Source organism: Chelonia mydas, chromosome 13 (assembly GCF_015237465.2).
Source record: "Chelonia mydas isolate rCheMyd1 chromosome 13, rCheMyd1.pri.v2, whole genome shotgun sequence".
Classification (NCBI taxonomy): Eukaryota; Metazoa; Chordata; order Testudines; family Cheloniidae; genus Chelonia; species Chelonia mydas.
Genome location: NC_051253.2, coordinates 12,006,924 through 12,027,621, shown reverse-complemented (window position 1 = coordinate 12,027,621; position 20,698 = coordinate 12,006,924). Strand labels below are relative to the sequence as shown.

The window sequence follows — 20,698 nt, the reverse complement described above, 5'->3', positions numbered from 1 at the left end:
CGCCCCGCCCACCGCGGGAGGGAGGAGCGCCCCGGCCCCGGCCCCTCCCGCCGCAGCTGTCGGGACCCGCGCAGTGTGGGGGGAGCGCGCGGCGAGGTCGGTCGGGGCGGCTCGCCGGGGCGTCGCGTTGTTCCCCGGTGGGACGCTGCCGTGCCCGGCCGGAGCCGCTGAGCGGGCCCGGTCCAAAGCCCCAAGGCTCCTGCTGGCCCCGGCGGGCTTAGGAGCGAGCCCCGGCCGTGCAGCGGGCTCTCCGGTGGCGGTGCAGGTCGTTCCCGGCGACGTGGGTAATAATGGACCGTCCCTGGTAGTGGGGCTGCGGGGAGCCCCCTGCCCTCCGCTGCACCCGAATTGAAACGGGGGGGGGGAGCTAGCCACCTGCACACGGGGACACCCACACCAGACCCCCGAGGAGGCAGCTGCTACCAGGCCTGGGGCTGCAGGCCAGGGGACAGCGAGGGTAGTGACACGTCACCCCCCCCACCCCCCATCCTGTGGGGTCTAGCGCAGATTATTAAAAAAAAAAAAAGCGAGACTGCCGCCCCAGACTCACGCAGCAAGTCGGTGACGGTCGGGCATCGACGCCTGGGGCCAAATTCTGACCTAAACAATGCCAGTGTAAATCCAGAGTAACTCCACTGGGGCTAGTCCAGCTGCACAGTGGTGTAATGAAAATCAGGTGTATTGGCTCCCAGCGCCAGGTCAGTTCCCTAGGAGAACATCCTTACCCTCCTTATACTGGGGTAGAGGGCAGCACGATTTATAGTGAAGGGGATTATTATAAGAATCAGGCTGTTGCGAAGGACTGCCGTGTGCAAAATGTACTTCCCAATTATTATACCTATCCTTTGATTACTGTGAAACTATTCTGAAAAAAAAATCACTGGAACAGTTCCCACCACATACGTTTTAAAAATAAAAATAAAAAATTATTTACATAAATTTCATGATCATACAGGAACGTTGCAGTTCAGGGTGTTACTAGAAGGTTTTCCTTTCTTTGTAAGGAAGTCCACCCCGTGCAGGTTTGCTGTGCAAGTCAGTGGCCTGCTTTTCAGAGCACCACAGCTCCCCTTGACTTCAGCAGAAGTTACGCTTCTCAGCACTTCTGCAAAGGAGGCCCCAGAAATATTGTATTCTTGGTTAATGCTGTTGTGACCCACTGTTATGTACAGATGTGTTTAGAAAATCTGTAATGTACATTAAAATGCACATTCCAGAGATCACCCTTATGGTAATTCTGATTTTTAACATTCCCTGAATTAGGGGTTCTGAGCCTTTTTCTTTCTGCCCCCCCCCCCCCCCAACGTGCTATAAAAACTCCATGGCCCACCTGTGCCACAACAACTAGTTTTCTGCATGTAAAAGCCAGGGCTGGCATTAGGGGGTAGCAAGCAAGGCAATTGTGTGGGGCTGCATGCCATGGGAGCCCTGCGACACTAAGTTGCTCAGGCTTCTCCTTTGGCCCTAGGGGGCAGGACTTAGGGCCCTGGGCTTCGGCTTTCTACCCTGGGCTCCAGCAAGTCTAACACTGGCCCTGCTTGGTGGCCCTTCTGAAACCTGCTTGTGGCCCCCCGGGGGCCCTGGACCCCTAGTTGAGAACCACTGCCCTGAATAATTTCTAACCACTTGAAGTATGCAAAATCAGTGCCCTCTTTTGAAAATTTTGGCCTTGGACTATACAGGATATACAGGGCTTTATCATGGTTCTGTAATATGGCTAGGTCCCTTCAGCAGAAACAGACTAACACGGCTGTTACTCAGAAACAAAATAGGGCATTATAGTATAGCAACATCCCTGTGGCTTTGCAAATTTGGTTGTGTAGACAGATCCTAAGTGAAAAGTTGGGGGAGCTTTCCAGGGAAGGGAATGTGGAGGTGTGGAAAATAAAAGCTTTGAGGAAAACAGAGAGTACCTGATTCTGCTGTCATTGAAGTCAGTGGGAGTTTAGCCATTGATTCAGGCTCTGAAGTTATAAATCCTGAAATATAAATCTGTGGTGTTTCTGCAGGAAAATTTCAGTGCAAACTTTGTGTGTATGTGGAGTAGTTACAAGATTGGGCTTAATGTAAGGTCACTTTGGGGCTTGCCAAAGCATGATGGTGCCGCTGGTAATCCTTATGAACAGGAGTTTTAATGACTTCAGAAATTCCATGTCACCTTTTTTTTTTTTTTTTTTTTTGGTAAAGGCACCAAAAGCTATTAGACATTGTATGGCTTGATCACTTGTCAGTTGAACCAGCATTTGCCTTATAGGTGCAAACCTCAACAAATAGTCCAAAGAGATACATTTCTATTGTCATTTAATTTAAAAATGTCCAGCCCAGTTTAATTTTTAGACAGATATAAGTGGGGAGGGAGGAATCATCCCCACAATGAGAGTTTGTGTGCCAAGTTTTAATCAGGAGTGATTTTTTTCAGTGGAGAAATAGACCTGTGAAAATTGGGGTTTATAATGAAAATGCTGATACATGCTTTACTATAGTGGTGCAAACAAGGTCCCATAATACTCAAATAAATTTGTTAGTCTCTAAGGTGCCACAAGTACTCCTTTTTTGGGGGGGTAAATCCTGTTACTGAGAGAGAAAGTCAGCTTCAATTATCTTCCAAGAAGGCATATTTTCCCATAATTCTTGATAGCTATGATTTACTGCTTGGAAGTAGTTAAAGGGTCTTCATTTGAGCCTGTGCTCCCTAAACATGCTATCATGAATATTGTGCTAAAGAAAAAGCATACAAACTATGAATACCACATTAAAAACCAAAATCTCTTGCAAAGCCATAGAAATCATGGAGGATGGAGGGAGAATGTCTTGGAGTCAGGCATGATTTACTTATTGGCAAGTTTGAACTTTTATTTTCACACACAGAAAATAGGATTTTTTTCACAATTATTTACAATGTGTTTTTAAATAATCCTTTATACCCCTCGGAGATGGCTATGGTTCCATCTACCCCTCAGGAAAATGCCTGATGGAAAAGGATATGTTATTGAAAGATTGGGTAGGCTTTACACTTTGCCATCTGACAGTAGGCATCTCCAACAATAACTAGTCCAATATGAACAGGGGGAAGAAGTCTTGCATCACAGATAGCAAATGAGCCTTAAGAAGCTAGATTGTGGTTCCTAACAGTGTAGTGCTAAAAGGATATGAATTTTTGTAGAACTACAGATGGCAAAGAAAACCTATTAGGTCACTTTGCCAATTCAACAGATTTTTCTTTCCATAGTAAAAGGCATATATGGGTGCATGGAATACAACTTTGAGTTAAGGAACTAGAAGGAGAGGGTAGTGTCTGTAGTTAAGGCACAGAACTGGGAGGCAGTAGGGCATGAGTTATTTTTTTGGCTGTGGTGCAGATATCCTGTAGTCAGGCTATGCTTTTCAAACCTGGGTGGCTCCCTAAATTAGGCGTGTTTGTAGGTACCTAAAATTGTGGTCTGCTTTTTCAGACACATAGAGAACCCTGACATCAGTGGGAGCTGGGAGGGTTCAACAACTCTGAAAATCACAACAATTTTTAGGTGTCTAAATATGGATTTAAGTGTTTAAATGTGAGTACCTCAATTTGAAAGTTTTAGCCTAAATCACTTGCTCAGGGTTACATGAGAAGTCTGTGGTAGTACTGGGGGAAAAAAAACAGTAATTCTCTGGTTCCCAGCTCTGTGCTTTAGCCAAACCACTGTCTTCTTCCAGTTCTTTGAGGTATGCCTCAGTTTCCCTGTCTGTAATCCTTATCTCCCTTATGGGCTCAATTCATTAATAGCTGCAAAGTGTGCCAAGATCCTCTTCGTTAAGTGCTATGAAAACACAAAAAATTGGTTTTGTTACTGACATGGAAATGCAAATAGAGAATTTAAATGTTGGTTTTGATATCTAAGAAAAGCCCGTTTAACCTGAAGCTCAACTAAACTAACTTGGGCCTTGATTCAGCAGTCCAACTCTATTCAGCAGAGTATTAAGCATGTGCTTAAAGTTAAACACATGCTTAAGTGCTTTGCTGAATTGAAACCTTAAAGAGGAATGCTCCGTTTTGCCTCCGTAGCCTTAAATGATTTAAATGGGGCTTGGATAACTGGGTCTTTTCTTCAAGAAATGCTTTTGATGGAAGCTGAATAGCAAAGACCCTATTTCGATGGACCCTGCTTGCTTGCCCAAAAAGCTCTGTAAGCATGTGAGCTGAGGCTAGGTCATACTACTTGCAACTAACATATGGCTTCACACTTACAGTGTATAGCATAGACATAAATAAGTCAATGTTAACAATACAACCTTACTCACATTTCATGGGAAACCATTGACCTACTCGGACTAATCTTGCAATTAACCATTCAACCCTCTGTGTTCTGTCTTCTAATATGCATCCATGTTCCTGTACAAGAATAAGTGACATTCTGCATCATGTTTGATAAATAATTACTCCATTTCAGGATATAGACTTTGTCATTTAGGCCTCTGCACTCTTCGCACAGCCAAAATTCCTACTGAGGCTAGGGTCATTTAGTTATCAAGTGGAGTCAATGGAATTTGGGGTGAGTAGGATCAGGCCCAGACTTAGCTAAATGGGAGCTTTGTGACTGACTTAATTGGGAGCAGGAGCAGGCTGTAGGTGAGTAAGAAAGAGCAGGCACAGGAGATGAAAGGATACCTTTCTTTGTGGCTGGGAAAAGGAGGGGGCAAGAGTTTATTCTGTTCCTATGAATCATCTTTCTTGTTTTAAGGGGAGATTTTACAAGTTTTGTACAGCTTTGGCAGATATAAGCTCCAGTTTCAGATGCAGGCTTCTGCAAGTTCACACATTTTCTCAACCTTTCATCCAAGATAAATAAATAAATAGATAGATCACTGTTTGCAAGTTGACGCTGGATTAAAAATGCAACGTTTACTACCCAATTTAATCGGAAGAGCTACATGTGGCCTTAAGAACAACCAACATTTTTCTGTCGTGATGTAAGAATGAATAATTAAAGTCATTCTAGATGGGGCTTGTAAAAATTAAAGTACATCAGATGACCTTTACTGATTTATTTCGAATTCTGTACTAATTTTACTAATCCCCTAGTAATGTGGTGCTTAGAGCATTGGTCTTGCAATCAGGAAGTCTAGGTTCTCTTGGTTCTTCCACAAACCTAGTGTGAACCTAGGCATGTCACTTAACCTCTCTGTGCTTCAGTTTTCGCATCTATGAAATGGGGTTAATTTTACCTCCCAGGGTTTTGTGAAGCTTCATGAGACTTCACAGTGTTTTGAAACCCTTGGATGAACTGAGCTGCATAAATTCATCATTCTGTTCTGGCTATGTTTTGATTATAAGATAATATTACTCCATTTAAAGAACAGAAGTTCAGTATCTGCCTTCAGCACCTATACAGTCACATGTTTAAATCTTTGCTTTTAGGCCTTACTACAAACACTTTAGATTTCGTTAAGCATTTGAGCTGTCCTATGTAATTATTATACTGAGTATAAGTTCATATAAAGTACTGTGAAGAAGAGATCCATAATAGAAATAATTAAACCTGGGAGTCCATTCATTTTCTTAAGAAAATAGGTCAAGGCAGTTTGGGGGAAAAAAAACAAAAGAAAAAACACAAAAACCCAACAGCGCTCCCCAAAGATTTGTTAACTAAATAGGTGTCCATTAAAGAGACCAAATATTTCACAGTATTAGTCCCAGGATAAATGTTAAATCGATATTCAGTAACGCAATAGGGCAATAGTTACCATGGTGAATAATTCTATATTTATTTTCAAGCAAGCCTTATTTCTAACAATTCCAGACATGGTTTTCACTTTCTGGTGACTAACCTCTTAATCCACTTTTCTTTTCTTTTCTTTTCTTTTCTTTTTAACTGTGTGGTGCTAGGGACTCCAATCTGCTCCATGCCAGTTATAGCAAGTTCTGTGGCATGGTAAAGCAGAACAGTGCTGTGCAGAGACACAGGTGCACGTCAGTTTCAACTGAGTTTTGCACTTGTAAAGCACCTTCATTCTGAGGATCTCAGAATGGTTGACAAGAGTTATTCACCCTACACCACATTCCTATGAGCAGCGTGGGGGAACAATCTTCATGTTCCACTCAACTCTCCCAGTGGTTCTCTACCTAATGTACATGTCCACCCACCCCAGGCATTTCTACTGTATTCATCAGCATAGCTCATCCTTGGTAGCTGTTGAATTGTCCTCCTTCCCACTCCTTTGGGTGGATGCACCTCTGTTTCTTTCCTTTTATTGCGGGACTCCCCCCTCAGCCACGTTCCTCCTTCCCTCCCACCGCCAGTGGATACTGCGATATCTCTCACCTGATTGTTCATGTTCCATCATTCCTGGTGACTTAATTCCAACCCTGTGTATGGTGGGATTAAAAGAAAAAAAGAAAAATTATCTAGAAAATAGTTATCATTAGGGTTCAGTGTAAACCCTCAATTTAGATGAAAGAAGACACTTCACAGCTGCCTTGTAGCTAATGCTTTATTCTGTCTCTGCAAACTTACAGTATTTGCCTGGGTCATGTATGGAAAGTTTTCTTCACAACCAGGAGGGCTAGAAAGTCCACTTGTTTTTGTTTGTAATGACAGACTGTACTGAAACCCTTGGAATGTTACTTTAGTCTGTTCCGCCTGATTTTGGTCCCAATACAACTCCCACTGAAATCAATGGAAAGACTCCAACCTAACGTATATTTCGCTGGAAGCAGTGGTAGGAAATATAGCGTACCACTAACAAAAAATAAACATCCTCAGAATTCAGGATTTCCAAGTTGAAAACATTTTACTTTCTTGCTCTGAAAAGCAAGAATAGCAGTGACAGTATGTAAAATAAAACAGCGCTAGAGAAAGCGCTTTAAAATACAGAAGCATAAACTCCGGCTGATTTTTCTTGATGGAAAGACAGTCGCTTTGGACAGAGAAATGGTACTTTGGAAGGCAAACAAAAGTGACACTTTGAAATTCTGAAATTGCAGCCAGCATATCAAAGTTAAGTCTTCTAGCTCTTCTGGTGAAGCAGTTCAGACATTCTGAAAGCAGAGCTTTGTGCACAGCTTTCAGACAGGGTTTGCTTTGAGGGCGCTTTTTTGTGGAGCAGTCTAGATGGCCAGTGTCTGTGTGCATTTCGTATGTTAAGCTGTCCAAATTTTATATATATAATATGATCTTATATTAACTGTATAAAATATAGTCAAAACCTAGCCAGAACAGAATGATGCATTTATATATCTATATCGACCATAATGGATATCTCTCCATGCCTCATGACCCCTTGATGCTTGTAGAAAAGCAAGCTCAGAGAAATCCAGATTCTACTGTTCTTCTTACTGATGAGACATGTTCACAAATATATTTTTGTGTTTTAAAAGGAGAAGCAGAACTACTTATTGGGGTGCAGGTAGCTCTCCTCCTGTTACCTCTGTTCTGCACTTTTAGATGCAAAGGGGCAGATTTTCCCCTGGGGTGAGTTATCAGTGCTCCACGGAACTCCATTTCGGAGCTCTGACAATTTTCACCAGCTGAGGGTCTGCCTCAAGAAGTCTATAGCTGTCTGCCTGGTGAGGGGCAAGGCTATGAGTGGATTTTAGATGGAGGCTCTTACAAAATGAAAGGCACACTCTTGTCTCGCTCCTGGAGACCTTATTCTTTCTTTGTTGTTTCTTTGCTCTCAAAGGAAACCCCAGTCCAAACTTTAAGAAAGGGCTTCTACATTTGGGTAAGTTGCATGGGGTCAGTCCAAATCTACACTGCTGCAGCACCTCTACCCTGTGGGTACATCTTCACTGCAGAGTTATCCAGGCTCTTACCCAGCTGTTGCCCCGAACCCCTCTCCTGGTGCCGCTTTCACCTATTTTGCAGTGAGGATGAAGGCTAAATCATCGAGTGCTGCCAGTTCTGCAGTGCCTTCCCACAATTCCCGGACAGACAGCTTCTACAATTCACTGTGAAAGACTCATAGAGCTTACTACAGCACAAAAAGCCATGGGATATGCCCCCAGAAGTCCTAGCGACACACACAAGGGAGCACACCATGGAGGACACAGTAATTGAGGCAGGGCTTTGCAATAGGGTGGCTGCTCACATCTGTGGACAAGCTAAATGGAATGCTCAGACCTGGTTGCTGATCACATGAGTTAACTCTGCAATGAAGATGTACCCTAGGGGGAGCGAACACTGTTTTAGCTACCTCAGTTACTACCACCCACAAATGCTCTGTGGTTTGCTCTTTATTTATGGAAACATTTAGCATTCATTTAATTCACAGAACACAGGCTCAAGGCAGTTATCGTGGTCCTAACAGCATCTCAGCTTTCAACAGGCTTCAGCTCACTTTCAGTGGCAAAGAAGATAAGTCGTAGTGACAACGGTGTTTTCAACATGGCTCTGTTAGCAGCACTTGCCTGCTTCTCATTTGGCTATGACAAGGGAGGGGGATCGGGTCTTGGCTACATGACCAATGGACATCACTGCAGCTGTTTCCCACTTTCACTGCTTCCCATCTCTGGAATAGCCCTGAGCCTCCAGCAAGCACTTATACACCCACAGGTGCTGGAACAAGGGGTGCAGCGGGTGCTGCTGCACCCCCTGGCTTGAAGTGGTTTCCATTATATACAGGGTTCACAGTTTGGTTCAGTGGCTCTCAGCACCCCCACTATCCAAATTGTTCCAGCACAGCAGCACCCATGTATGCACCTTTGTATTCCCACATGTGTTTCTATGCACCCTCCACAGAATGAAGTTGACTTTTCTTCAGGTTCAGGATGATGCATGATGAGGCAATGCAGCACTTGAGGTTAGATCCAAAAACACAAAGGAGAACTCTCCCCAGGCTGCTGGCTCACACAGAGCTCTTAAACCCAGGAGTTGACTCAGAGGCAATGGAGTGCCCACAGTTCAATTCTTCAGTGACCCGAGCAGATGACTATCTGATTTAGTGTAATTCTGTCCATGGATTCTGTCACATTGCCACTCAAGCATTTGAACTATCTACAATGTATAGCTGCCTAAATTAAAAAACAAGAAAAAAAATAGGGACATTATATTGATTTCACTATCTATTGCTGGGAGACAGATATGTGTGTGCATGCATCCCTTCTCTCAAATAAGGAGAATTACAGGGGTACAAGTTTTGTGTAGAGCCTTGCTTTGCCCACAGGCAAAAAATAAATAAATTAGAACAAATGCAGTTTATTTCTATTTCAGTTGCTAGAGGATGATCAAATATTTCAAGACTCTCCAAGAATGTCCCTCCGAAGGGAGTTAATGCTACCACTGAAAAGAACAGTGCGATTTGATGGTTTTGAATATGTATTGTGTGTTCTCCATCTATTTCAATATACATACTCTTTTCACTCTATCCGTGAAAAAACAAGCTTGATTTTGTGGTCAGGAATATGCAGTTTTTCCTCTATCTACCTATATACCCAAGGAAATATACAAAATATTTAAAAATATAACGGTGTACAATCATAACTATCTACTGCAGCTTAGAAGAGAAGCACTGATCAAAGTGTTCTGCTGCTTTAAATCTCTCCAGACCCCCAAGAGGTGGGTTTCAGACATGGTTTGATGTCACTCACAGACAGGAGTTTCTGTGTCTCCACATGTAAATGACACCATCGCTCAGCCAATCAAAAGTTGAGTTCCTTCAAGTGGAAGTTTCCACTGGTTGCAAGGGAGCTAATCAGCAAAGAGAAGGAAGGACCCAGCTGTCCATGTGGGGTTTTAAATCCACGTGTTGCAGGGAGGGAGGAGGAGGTGTCTGTGCACACAGACACAATTCATTACCCTTGCAATCAGAGGCTGTTGTAAAAAGGGGCTGCTAACCTCAGTTTGACCCACTGCTATCACAAAGGAATAAACAGCTTCTTCTCCCTGAGCTAGACGCATTAAAGAGACAGGCTCCCCACTTGTTCTGCCTCCTGCAAAAGTAGCACCAATGTCTCTGTCTACGAAGCGATGGAGACACGTTCCTAAAAGCCATAATTGTTTGTTGCCACGGATGAAGTTCAGTTTAGACATAGATCCGTCTTCTTGGTTTTTTTTAAAAAAAAGAAATTAATTCCTCCTGTTATTTGGTAGCTTCAGTGTATTTAAAATATACACACCCATGTTCCGGTAAGAAAGGGAGAAGTAAACATGCTGCACTCACAAAGAAAGGAAAAATGCAATTTTCAAGATAAATTCATCACAAAGGCTAGACAAAGGGTTTGTAATATGTTGGATTTCTGTGCCTGATTCTATTAGGATCTGATCCTGAGTCATGAGTGATCAGAACCTGCTAGAATAAAGCCAATAATGTTTAATTATATGGTATCATTTTAATATTATCAATAAATAAAAATAGGGGATAATGCCAGAAGTAAGGAGCTTTTTAGGTCACCTGATCCTGCAAGACTTATGCAGGGGAGTACCTTTACAGATGTGAATAGAGCTGGTTTAATAGCACTAGTCACCTGTGTCAAGTTACTCACACATCTGTGTGTGCACACGCATCAGCTTCCCCAAGAAATCTACACACAAGCAAACAGCCTGATACAGAAGCACATCCAGGTTTATATTTTTCTATGCCACAAGGGACCCAATCTCACAAGTGCTTCCCATCAAGGGCAGTGCTTATTCCTAGTTGTAACTATGGTCATTTTGAAGGATAAGGGCCCTTGTGGGTCATAAAATGCTAAACCTTAAATCAAATACAGCACTGTTTATCTGTGAAGTCTCAGCGCCAGGTCCTCACGTGGGCAAATTGGCAAATCTGTTGTCTTCAATGGTGCTGAACTGATTTACACCTGCTGAGGATATGGCCCTTATTTTTTAAAAACAGAAGTTTCAGACATTCTCTGCACTGATTATTGATACTTCACACATACACAGCACTTTACAGAGATTACAAAATAACAGCAGCTCTTAGTGACTACTGAATTGTTATTTACCATGTTATTAAACCAGAAAAGTTTTCGGTGACACATTCTTGTGTATGCCCCTAGTTTAAACACAACTCACTCTTGGCACCTCTGTGTAACTGTGTGCAGAAGGTGTGTACTAACCCCCCCAATAAATTCAAAAGAACCCTTTTCACATTTGTCACATGGATTCTGCTCCCAAAAAGTCAATGGCTTCAATTGGAACAAGATTATACTCTTGAACCGTTTTTCTTTAGTCTCCTATTATTTCATACCCTCCTCAATTCCACCTTCCTGATGCTTTTAACTGTATGCCTTAGGAATCTCATTCTATGAAAGATCTGATCTGATTACTGCTCACTAGGGAAAACTGCAATGGAAGTGATCTGGTTGCAGCTGATAGAAATCACTAAAGAGCACAAGAAAAAGTCTTCTTGGGGATTGTGAGTGTGTGTGTGTTGCAGACTCTTGGACTGTGCTTGACTGGTCACAGCTTTTGGTGGCAATCAGCCAGGCACGTAGTTGAATAGACCTATTGCTTTAGAAAGGCCTATTGTTTGGGGATGAGCTGCTGAACTTGCACTCAATTTGCTCAACTTATATGTATATGTTACAGTCTAGAGGCTTTGTTGATTGCATAGTCGCACATTTGACATCGTCATCATTACCTAATAAACCTGTTAACTTGGAAGCTTCAACACAAAAGGGGAAGGGAAAAAAGGGAGCGGGGCATTGGGAGTGGGAATCCCAAAATACAAACTCATCCATATAGATGTTCTCTGTAAATGTATTTACTCAGCAGCTGCTAAAATGATTTTAACGGAGTTATTAGTCTTACATGTTAAAACCCAGCCATCTACTCTGTATGCTGATATTTAAAATCATACATTTGGTAATTTATCTGCAGTGTTTTTTTGCTTAATTTAAAAACAAGATTCTGCAGTATTTTTGTCCTTTGTTACTATATGACCTCACATTTTCTGCTCACAGTGAATCACACATATTAAAATATTGTAGATTGTTTCCCCATAAGTGGTGTTGTGCTGTGCTGATCAGGAATTCTGTCAAAATGTTTTTTCGATAGAAAAGGCTGTTTCCCATAAAATAGAACTTTTCCCACAGAAAATTTTGATTTTCCGGACATGTTCTGATTTTCCATCAGGAGAATTGAAACAAAATATTGCATTTTGGTTCAGATTGACACTGATATGTGTCCATTTGAGCTGCCACATTGCCTCATGGGAGTTGTAGTTCAGGCACCTCATGCTACCATTCTCCTCACTGTGCCACACTCCGTGGCTGGACTACATCTCCCAAAACTTATGTCATGAAAACATATGGTGTTATGTGCCTATGACTAATTTATGGAGCCACATCATCAGTTGGTGTAAATGAAGCGACACCAAGTTACACCAGCTGAGGTTCTGGCGTATAATACCACGTGTGTTAAATAATAAATAATAGTAATAAAATATATGTTAAAACACAAAGAGCTAGATTTCTGTAGCTCTTTCTGAAGCCATTGGGAGTTTTGCCTGAGCTCTGCAGTGTTTGCACCAGTGGTATTTGCAGTCACATTTAAATAAACCATATGAATCAGAAATATTGGGTTGGTAGAGGGTTTTTGTTTTCCATTTTAGATTCTTTTCCTAATGATTTTGGTCATTTGTAAACTGATTAATTTTAGGCTTAACAGAACACACCAAAATGACTCCTTCCCAGGGGCCACACATCAATCTGGTTTTTAAAATGAAAAGAGTTATAATATCAGTTAAGACCTAGAGGCTTTACTTTTGCAGATCTTTTATTGTAGATTTTATACAGCTAATACATCGCTAGTGTTTCCAAGGAAACTAATATGCCCTGTGTTCACTGAACTGAATCTCACTGTTAAAACAATTAGAAACTTAATCTTGGTTCAGATTTTTTTTGGAGGGGGAGGCATCGTCTTAACACATTTTAATTAAAACTATGATTGTGATAATATTTTACACATATGTAGCCTGTGCCATAAATTACTCAGGGTAAACTTCATTCCAACACATTATAATTGTGAATAAAATACATTTTTCAACATTTCAGTAAAAAAATATTAAAAAAAGAAGTCTTGATAATGGAATTATCCCCACCGTTCATCTCCGAAGACTCTTGGCCAGCTGATGGTAAGTAGTTTAAAACACGGCACTGAAAAATATATGTCTGTGTATGGCTTAGACAGGGTTCTAAACCTCAGCTGAAACACTGTTTGCTAGGCAGTTCTAGGGGGTATTAACAAGGATTAGTGTTAGCTATTCCCAGCCAAAGAACAGCGAAAGTCAGCTCTCCAATGAGGAACACGATGGTCCCACATAAGTACTAATCTATTACAAGGGTGATCTCATGCTTTGGTTCATTAAGTAGCCTAACAGTGGATAATGAGGGTAAAATTTTCAAAGGATTGGCATCCTCTTTTGGGCCACCAATTCATCAAAGCATTTTAGCATGTACTTAAGTCCTACTGAAGGCAACATACATGTAACTGTACAAAAAATTAAAGACAAGAAAGATCAGGCTCCTGGGAAGTCAATGAGACTTAAGCAGGGACTTAAAGCTGAGTACATGCTTAAATGTTTTTCTGAATTGAGGAGCAATTTGTGCCTTCAAAATTTGAGCCCGCCATTGAATTGCTGGGTCAAAGTTGGGTTCTAACACTTGATTGTGTATAGCTAGCGGCACAAGTTCCACAGTTTGCACCCACACATTTTAACACCGCAAACTGTGCCTACAGAAAGAAGGGCTGAGCCTCATCCCTTTTGAAAATTAAACCCCCAGGGTGTGTCTGCACTTGAAATCCTGCTGGGTTTTGCAACTGGTGTCAAAAACAGCTTTTTTCCAAGCCCTTCCCTATGTGCTGGATTTGGGTGACTCACTGGTGTAGACAGGGTCAAACACATTTCCTTCTTCTGCCAGATTTCTAGCATGTTGAGCTGCAGTACTTGTTGATTTGACTGACTCCATCCACACCCATGAGAGAATTGTTTTCAACAGTGGTTAAGAGTTGCCAGAGAGGAACTTTCCTCAGTTCAGATCTAGGGTTCGAACTTCTATCTGAGCCCCTCTCTCTTTTAGGTGTGCCAGTTTTGGTTGGACGTATTCCTGGAGGCTTCATCACATGACATAATCTGTAATTAAAGATTAATCTTTAATTTCTGGAGATTCCAGGACAATCCTGGAGACTCCAGGACAATCCAGGAGGGTTGGCAAACCTACTTTCTTGGTTTATTTATTACTCACTGAGTGCCACCGCTGTTCTTAAGCACTTTGAAAACATGAAGGCACAGTGCCTGCAAAGGAGCTTAAAGTAAAGACGCAGACACTCAGTTCAGACTCTTTGTTGTGTTGTGCTGGTGTGAACAGAAGAGAGATAAGAATCCAGCAGTGGAGTTTTTTTTACAAGGTTTCATTGCAAGAGTGTTGGTTTGAGAAAGGACCTGAAGGTCAAGAGGCTCATGGGAAAACGGAGATCATTCTAAGCATGAGCAGTGGATGTCTTTGGCAAGACAACAAATAAAACCCTTTTGTTACCCACACTTAGGGCTTGCAGATCTGCCTGATAGATCTTGACTCTGGTATTCTGCTCTCCCATCTGTGTGACATCAGCAGGAGAAGTGAGCATGGAGGGAGAGCAGAGAGTCAATGTTGAGATCTTTCAAGTGGATCTGAGAGCTGAATTTTCCATTCCATTTCACTTTCTTGATTATACAGAGGAGTCAAGAGGGAAGTGCACTCGTGGCTACTTATTCTGTCATTATCTGAACATTTAGACCTGTGCAGGGTATCTCTTCTTCCATGGGGCCAGTACCTATGCAGTGTGGGAGGAGACATAAGGAACTTCTACTCCCTCTCTTGTTCTATGTAAAGCTGGCTCGGACACCAATGGGAAGCACAGTCTCTGCTACCACCCAGGACCCTGGGGGGCATTTGGTGCCTGAAACAATTTGGGGCCATGGTTCCTGCATTCCTCATAACCTAATGTCTCTTTTACGGTAGTGCAGTGGGTATGCTGGTTGCTCCCAGAAAAATTTTCAACTGGGACAGACAGAATTCTCCCTGGGGATGACTCTGGCTCGTGCATAACTTCACCTGACTCTCTACCCCAGTGTTTGCAAAACAAACAAAAAAAGTAGCCACACAACAATCACATTTGTAATGTGATTAGGGTGACCAGATGTCCCTATTTTATAGGGACAGTCCCGATATTTGGGGCTTTTTCTTACTGGTCACCCTAAATGTGATACACACACATCTATATACAGCCCTTCACATAATCCTGACATAAAATGTCTTATACCCAAAGGGATATAAAAATGTGAAACACATCAGCATTACGAGAGCTGATGCCTCTGGTTTTGGTGTTTTGTTTTTTTTTTTTCTTTTCCAAAGGAGTTTGCAACATTACTTTTAGCCATCTGCCCTGCCTGTGCTAGGAAATATTTGGAATACATTCCACTCCCCTAATGAACGTGCAGCAGCGGGGGTGCGGCAAATAAGAGAGAGAAAATCTTTCTAATGAACAACAAATTAATATGGAAATCAGATCTACACAGTGTCAGCTTATGTTTCCTATAGCTTTAGGGTGATTAATGTAGACAAAATCAATGATGTGCACTAGTCACAGGTCTAGCATGGCGCACATAAGCTTTACCATTACCCAAGCCATATTTGTTTAGAATACAATTATAGACTCTTGCTAGATTCCTTTTCTCTGTAACTGAAAAGAAAAAATTCTTAAGTACAGTAGCTACAACTTGCTAATGTTTCTCAAAATGTTGAATTTATGTGATGCCGTCAAATGCATATTAGTATTCATGACACAAATCACTTTGCTGCAGACTGATATATTGGGCTGTATCGTGCTCTTTTGTTAAAAAAATAATGTGCTCAGACTGAAAATTTTAATGGATCTTTATACAATAAAAAAGGGCTTAAGAACTTCAGTTGAATCTTGCCCTTCAAAAATTGTGGATTTGTGTTTGCAGGTCTGGCTATGAGTGAATTTTCAGATCCAGTCCAGTCCAGTGTCAGGCAATGTACACACCATTATGAAGATGCCATTATCTGTTCTTGGTTTAAAAGTTCTGGCTACTGCAAGCCATTCAGGTATAAGTGACTTTCCACTTCAGGGCCTTTGTTGTCAGAAGCTTGGCCTTATCAACTGGGAACTGCATTCTCAGCCTCAGAAGAACAAGTTTTACAAAACACTACGCAGTTCCAGCAACGAGTGGGAAAAATGTGAGAAATGTAGCATACATGTGGATACACAATTCACCTTTATTAGCAAAATCTGTTCGGACAGTGTGATATTCCCTCATGGAGCAATCTGCATGGAACTTGTTGGGAGAAGCACAGGTTGCAGGAAGGATGAGTTTGGAGGAGGCACCAGGAAGTCAGTTAGTTTGCTCATGGCTGAAATGCTAGCTGTAATTGAAAGATCTCTGTAAATAGTTCTGTTAATAGCCAGTTTAGTTTTAGAAACAGAGTGTCCTCTCATGTTATTACCCAGCACTTGGTTCATGGAACACTTCCCACTTCCATTATTTATGCATTTATTTCTTCTGCACTGATCAACAATCTTTAACCAAACATTACAAAAAGTCATCTCCAGGACCCAGTGCAACTCTCAGCCCTTCGTCTGAAAACAACTGGTAGCAGAGATGAGCTTTGCAGCATGCATTGAAAATCCAGTAACCTGGGCTCTGGTGGGCCAAAGAAGGAATTCAGTTCCTGAGCCAAGTGGAGAGGTGGTCACTGAAACAGGCAGGGCCTTATCATATAATGTTTTATGAGATAAAGGTAACAGTTTAAATTTCATTCAGATATCATCGGGTTGACAGTGCAGATCATAGAGCTCCAGTGTAATGTGCTCCCTGCGGGAAACGCTGCTGGTAGGTAGACTGGGGAAGAACATTGCTTCGGAAGAGAGCCACCTCCTTCTGCACTAGCTGAAGGTTCCAAATGATCTTGAGTTATGGCAGCCATGTAGCAACCCACTATAATAATCCAATCTGGAGGTGACAAAAGCATGGGTGACCCACTAGGCATCTCTAGGATACAGGGATGCCTGGCCGTACCCACTTTTTCCAGGCCAAGCTCACTGCACCACTAGCTGGAAGGGAACAGGTGTAGGAGCTATTCTGTTGGCTCTATGCCCCTGAAGGATTCCCCTTCACAAAAGGAATCTTCATGCGGGCTTTGTAGCACTGGAGGATCTGGTTCAATGGGTGCGTGCTGATCTTTTGTCATAAATACATCATTTTTTTGAGCCTGGTATTGTAATTCGTACATGCACAGAACTCGCACTGAAATCCGTAGGAGTTCCCTTTGTGCAGATCGTGCATGATTGGGCCCCTGTATTTCAGAAAACTTTCTGAATGCAGACTGAATTTCTTCCTCCTCTATTCATTGTTGTATTACCTCACTTTAACAGGAACGACAATCAGCTTGATAAATGGATTAAAAGGTCACTGTTTTCCCTGTTGCTCCTAGACTTTCACACTGGAGCACACTTGTAAAAAGATAACATTTATACAAAAAGCAATTTCTTGGCTGGTTGTTTCCTGTATTCCCCTCAGTATCACTGAAGATATTTATGCCTCCAAATCAATCCAGTTTCTCTTGCTTGATTCTGCACTGCAGTCACAGAGTTTATATCAGTCTGTTGCTGTGAAAATTAATGTGACAACACAAAATGCAGCATTGTGACTAAAGGTGTGTGACATACTCCTAGAGAAATGAAAAATGACTTGAAATTCATGGCACTATTCCCCACCACACACACACCTCCATCCCATTCCAAATCTGATGGGACAATTTTCAAAAGGGTCTATATTTTCCTGGCAAAAAATGGGCACTATTTTTACTGGAAATTGGCAATTTCTTGAGCAGATCCAGTCTCATTTGCAAATGAAAGTAACTGTACTTTCCACATTGGAAACACATGGAAATTCATGTTTTGAGAACTCTTGCAGAACAAAAATAGGCTCTGTCTCTGTTTTTGCACTAGTGTGGATACACCAGTGTAGATGTGATGCACTGGTGCATGATGGGAACTCTATTAGTGTGACTTATCCTGGTGATTACTGGGGTAAATTAGACATTTGCCATGGTGTAACAGTTTTGATGTTGCTACATTACATGTTGCCCTAGTCTCAGCAAGTCCATAGCCATGTTGTCAAAATTACAAATAAAGATCAAACGTTTGGGACAAAATGGTGCAAACATTACAAAATTTCACACAAGGTCCCATGAAATTGGTGATAGCACACAGCACTAACTGTGACTCCAGTGAAGGTTTCACCAGGAGACAATGGACTGAGAGGCAAAAAATCCTTTATTTAAATACAGATGTTGCAAGAAAAACAGGAAAAAATTATAGCCAGAGTGAAAGCTAAGTGATCTGGGGCCAGATTTCCAGAGAGGTGACTTGTCTTTTAGGGATGCCATTTGCCCTTGCTGGACTTATCCCTGTATTCTTGGACCTGCCATTGAATTGTGGATGCAAATCTAGTTGCATTTCTGCTGGCAGAAATCTGATTGAAGGTGCAAGTCAGTGGTGTAAGTACTCACACTTGCTTGCAGAATTCCATATGCGGATGACAGTTTTGCAGGTGCATCTTCCATCTGCAGAGGGAGGGCAGGCCTCACCCATTTTGGAAATTTACTCCCTTTCAGCGTATGTCTGACAGGTTTCACATTTCCCCCCAGTTCTTGAAATGGATGGGGCAGATTCTTGAGCCTCTTACTGCCTTGAGTAATTCCATTGACTCCAATGGGCTATTTGCAAAAGGAATGGTTGCAAGACCAGAGGTACAAATTTCAAAAGCAGCTACAATTCCATTGGTATAAGGGATTGAAGCACTTAGGCGCCTAAGTCCCAGGCCAGGTCTACTCTAGGTATACTTTGCCGGTATAGCCATTCTGGTATACTAGCACTCCTAGTGTGGACAAAGCTTATACCAGCAAAACTGCATGTTTGCCAGTACAGGTTATTTCATTCCCCATGAGCTAACTGAGTTATGCAGAAAAAGTCCAGTTTTGATGGTATAGCTACACCTATCCCAGTGGCTTTTGCCAGCACAGCTGTGTCCATCGGGAATCTCACCTCTTCACACCCTTGACCAACATGGCTATAGACAGCAGAAGTCTGTAGTGGCCCCACTGACACTTCAGATTGCTTTTTCACGGCAAATTCTCTCATGGTCCTTCTGTGGGTTTGTGCCACGACATATCTTTTTACTCAAACATTTTAACTCGATTTACACCTATCCCTGCCACTAATTGACTTGATTTTCGGAGTGATGGCTTTAACACACCATTTGTTTTGTATCATGGTACTACTCCTTTTAGAAGTCAGTGCTTTCTACAGCAGAGGTAGCATTATGGAAAAGAAAGAACCAACTTTCCAGATTCCAAATCCTCACAGGCATTGTATTCCTTAAGATAGGCAGCTAGAATATATTTTCTCATTACTGACAAAAAGATAGAGGTGTTCTTTTGTGAGCACAAGGCATCATATAATTTGTAGCAGGCATGAATTATTGCAGTGTCTCCATCCAAACAAGTGAACATCTGTATCCCATTTTCACTGGCACCACAAGATACCTGGCGTAGCCCCAGAACTGTATGTTTAGCTACAAGGGTTTAAAATATGCAGTAATTTGCTGTTGTGTTATCTTCTGGTATTCTCTGCTTTGGAAAAAATACTTTATTAATGGAGTCCTCCCACTGTCTATTGGCTTTGCTCTAGCCCAGAATAAAATGAATCAAGTTAGATGATTTCCAGAGCATAATTTAGTTTTCCTCTGAGGAGAAGTAGTTATGGGAGTCAGTTGGTGCAGGATTCCATGGAGGGTGGGGCATGTCATGCATCCCTTTCTTAAGAGGCTATGTTATGCAGACAGGAGGAAATGCAAATTCATTTGTGTGACAGGTTCCCCCCGGGGTGCCACCTGGAACTGGGGTACCACTGAGCCCCCCTGACCCACCAGCCTGGGCTCCCTTTTACACTGTACTGCTGGGACAAGCTGCCAAGCCCTCTCCAAGCTTCAGCCTTCCCTTTCATCAGCATACGGACAGGTAGGGACACACCCAGGTGCAGTTATATGCAGACGCTCTGACCAGGAATCCAGCTAGGGTACTTCCCAGCTACTCAGACATGTACCCCGTCTGGAATGTATACCCAAATTATACCGTCTTGCGCTGAACAGGGAACTGTACAGCGTAAGCTAATGAAATTTGCCGCCGCCCTCAATGGGGAGACAAATATGCAACAGCTTTCTTCCCTGGGTTATGACTCCCACACACTGGTTTTAGATAAAGCAAAAACAAGTTTATTAACTACAAAAGATAGATTTTAAGTGATAGCAAACTGATCCAAGCAGATTATCTAGCAAATTAACAAAAAATACAAACTAAGCTTAATATACTACATAGATCATCTATGAATAGCAAATTCTCACCCTAAGTGATGATACAAGCAGGCTGAAGATTCTTAAGGGGCAAGCTGCACGTGCTTACAGCTTGGAATCCCCAGGTGTTCCATTCACAGGCTCAAAATCCCTTCATCCTGGGTCCAGCTTACCACAGTTCAGTCTTTGTTTCTCGCTATTTCCACAAGTCATCTTGGGTGGGGGAGTCAGTGAAGAACCACGATGATGTCACTCCCCTGCCTTATATAGCTTTTGCGTATGGCGGGAACCTTTTGTTTCAAAGCTTGGTTCCCACACCAATCAGTGGAAAAATACTGACATCCCAAGATGGAGTCCAGCA

At 42.2% G+C, this 20,698-nt stretch overlaps 1 long non-coding RNA gene across 1 annotated transcript; it reads left to right on the top strand.

Annotated features, from left to right (window-relative positions):
* Nucleotides 1–50: 50 nt before the first annotated feature.
* Nucleotides 51–19,682, top strand: LOC122462739. The gene is made up of 3 exons (XR_006285489.1): nt 51–3,554; nt 12,974–13,053; nt 15,910–19,682. It is a non-coding gene; the product is annotated as an uncharacterized LOC122462739 (long non-coding RNA).
* The last annotated feature ends 1,016 nt before the right edge of the window (nt 19,683–20,698 follow it).